Here is a 3,800-nt window from a genome sequence, read left to right on the forward strand (position 1 = left end):
TGGATAGCAATAAGCGGATGCGGGTCGGGAATTTGACCCAGCGTGCAGGTCGGAACATACATGCCTTGGATAGCAATAAACAGATGCGGGTCGGGAATTAGACCCAGCATGCAGGTCGGAACATACATGCCTTAGATAGCAATAAGCAGATGCGGGTCGGGAATCAGCAGGTCGTCGGGATGTACATACTTCGAATGACGCAGACGAAGGTGGGTCAGGAGGCCAGACACTACAGGACAAATAGGCCTGCAAGGAATCGTAACCACCTGTTAGAGAACAATCATCACATGTCAGAGAATATTCTAACGGTGGGAAGCTCATACTCCTCTTGGTTCCTCCGCTAGCCTATAAGAAAAAGTCATGTTTCGACCACCGCCAGACAAAGCCTAACATCCGACATTCCCTGACATTCGCCAGGTTCCAGAAGCCTCAATTACAGTATAAAAAGGGATGCTTTGTCCCTTACGCAGGTACGCTCACTCGTCATTTCTTACCAGTCTTTTACTTTTCGTGCTTTCTCTGTGATTTCCGGGGAAAAAGTACCTGACTTGAGCGTCGGAGGGCCGGACCCGGGGACTTTTCCCCTGGTTTTTGGTCTCTAACGGCCGGTGGACTCGTCTGAGTGTGTGCAGAGTAATAGCGTCATCATCCTGATCGTTTCTCTCCAGAGGACCGCCCGTGAGAACCTTTCCAGGGGATACCTCGCTGATTCAGCATCTCAACGACTCTCCGTCAACTTTTAGCACAACAAGGCCCGCCTTCATCCGACTCAGCTTCCGGACGAGATCAAATTTGGTGTCGTCTGTGGGAACACAACAACCTGTTCCGGAACGTGACGATGGAGGAGTCTGGCCGCATTCACGTCACTATGACCGCTGGAGAGTACGAGCTCTTCAAGGAGGCCAAAAGGTTGGCAGCCTCTGAGAGACAGGCAACTGTCTCAAGACCATGACAAGCCCCTGCTGAAGCTTCCAAGGAGCCCCTCCCTGTTTCAGATCGGGGTTCCAAAAGAAAGCAGCCTGAGGTATTTCCTCAACATCCTTATCGTGATCCTGGTATAGGATATTATCAGCCAGAGCCCCAAGCACAAAGCCTTAAGAAGGAGCAACCTCAAGCATCTATGGCTGAGAGTTCACAGCCATGGGATTTGAAGAAGGGAAAGGCCCTTGTCATACCTGAGGTGTTCCCCGAAGATCCGGACGAGAAAGTACCTTTCTCGGCCAGGATTCTAAATGAAAGACTGCCAAAGGGTTATAGAGCCCCGTCGATCGGAGAATATGACGGGAGCAAGGATCTGGAAGAGCACTTGCGAAAATTCAAAAACGCAGCCCTGCTGCACCAATATAGCGATGCTGTTAAATGCAGAGTTTTCCTGAATACTTTATCTGGTTCAGCCTTAAAATGGTTCGATGGGTTACCTCAAGGGTCCATCACCTATTTTCTGGACTTCAAAATGACTTTTCTGCGCCGATTTGCTAGCAGTAAGAAATATCAGAAGACAGATCATTGTCTTTTCGCTCTAAAGCAGGGGCCGACTGAGCTCTTGAGAAGTTATATCAACCGCTTTAATCAAGTGGCTCAAGATGCCCCCACTGCCACTTCAGAGATTCTGATGAGTGCCTTTTCTCATGGATTGGGGGAGGGAGAGTTCTTCAGGGATCTCATCAAAAATCCCGCTCGGAATTTTGATGAGATGGTGGAAAAATCTGCTTCCTACATCAAGGTGGAAGAAGCACAAACAGCTCGAAGGAAGGCCAAAGGACCACTTCCTTCCACCAATAAGCAAGAAAGAAGAGCGCCTCAACCACCCCCTCAACCTCTACCGCGAGTCCGGGAAGCCAGACTTGCCTTTCATCACGGGCCCAAAGTTCGACCTGCCCCTCGAGTTGCTGCTGTACATATCCCCCGACCAGTGCCGGGGTGTAATCGGTATTGTACCTATCATAGGTCACGTACGCATGATACTAACCGTTGCTTTCAGTTCGCTCGAGACTCCAAGCGGGCTGCCGAGATGGGATTGCCTCCGCCCGAGCTAGCTCCTCAGTTGATCAAAATGATGGAGGAACAAAGGGGGGCAGGACAGGTCGGACAACCACGCCCCGACCTCGCAGGACCTAGCACTCATCAGCCTGGCTGGGGAAAAGAGCCAGAAGGATCACGGGAGGTCGAGAACAGAGGCAATGCAGCTGTCAGAGAGATAGGCATGATCTCTGGGGGGCCGACTGACGGAGATTCAGGGAGGGCACGTAAGTCTCATGTTCGGCGCTTGGAGGTTTATGCCGTCGGATGCAGTAAGGAGCAAGCTGCTGGCCCTGTTATTAGCTTTAAGCCAGCAGACCTGGAGGGCCTGGAGTTGCCTCATGACGATGCGATCATCATCAAAGTCGTCATTGCCAATAGCCAAGTGGCTCGGGTTTTGTTGACACTGGGAGCTCGGTCAACATTTTATTTAGGGCTGCATTTGAAGAGATGCAGATTGATGCTGCTAAACTTCAGCCAGTAGCTACATCTTTATATGGATTCATAGGCAATGAAGTGAAGCCTATGGGTCAGATTAAGCTGGCTATATCTTTGGACACCGAGCCACTGGTGCACACAAGGAGGAGCACGTTTATAGTAGTGGACTCCCCTTCTTCTTACAATGTTATCCTAGGGAGGCCCGCCTTGCATGAATTTAGGGCTATTGTCTTGACCTTTCACCAAAAAATCAAGTTTCCTGTGGGTGAGCAGGTCGGGGAAGTTAAAGGAGAACAGAAGGTTTCTCGGCGGTGCTATATTGACATAGTCCGAGTTGAAGCTCGGAAAAATCAAAGGATGTAGGATGGAGGTGTTTATGTCGTTCAAGAGGAGCCTCTCCCTATAGCTGAGGAGCCCATCCCTTGGGAAGAAGTACAATTGCACGCTGAGCGACCTGAAAGTCTGACCCGGGTGGCGAGCAACCTTCCTTCTCCCCTCAAAGAAGAATTAATTCAGTGTTTAATCCGCAATCGGGATGTCTTTGCCTGGTCTACTGAGGAACTTCTTGGGGTCAAGCCAGAGGTGGCTGAGCACAAGTTGCATCTATTACCTGACTCCCGACCCGTGAAGCAAAAGAAAAGAAATTTCTCAGCTGACCAGAATAAAATAATAAGAGCCGAGGTGGATCAGCTCAAAAAAGCAGGACATGTTCGGGAGGTTCAGTTCCCATCCTGGCTCTCCAATGTAGTCTTGGTAAAGAAGCCCAACAATAAGTGGAGAGTATGTATAAACTTCCGGGACCTCAACTGGGCCAGCCCCAAAGACTGCTATCCTCTGCCACGAATTGATCAAATGGTAGATTCCACAGCCGGATGCGAAAGAATATGTATGCTGGACGCCTACCAGGGGTATCATCAGATACCTCTAGCCCGGGAAGATCAAGAGAAGGTTAGTTTTATTACGGCTGATGGTACTTTCTGTTATACTGTCATGCCCTTTGGCCTCAGGAACGTCGGAGCCACATACCAGCGAATGATGGATAAAATCTTCTGGGAGCAGATCGGACGAAATGTGGAGGTCTATGTAGACGACATACTCATCAAATCCCCGCTGGCCGAAAACCTGATCAAAGATGTGGAGGAAACATGCAGGACTCTCCGACAGTATGGGCTGAAACTCAATCCCTTGAAATACTTATTCGGGGCAAAAGGAGGAAAATTCTTGGGTTACCTGGTGACTAAGCGAGGAATAGAAACCAATCCTGAAAAAGTTCAAGCGCTCAAGGATATTCAGCCTCCTCAGAATTTAAAAGAAACCCAGAAGCTGGTCGGTAGAATAACAGC

The sequence above is a fragment of the Zingiber officinale genome, chromosome 11A (assembly GCF_018446385.1).
Source record: "Zingiber officinale cultivar Zhangliang chromosome 11A, Zo_v1.1, whole genome shotgun sequence".
Taxonomy (NCBI): Eukaryota; Viridiplantae; Streptophyta; class Magnoliopsida; order Zingiberales; family Zingiberaceae; genus Zingiber; species Zingiber officinale.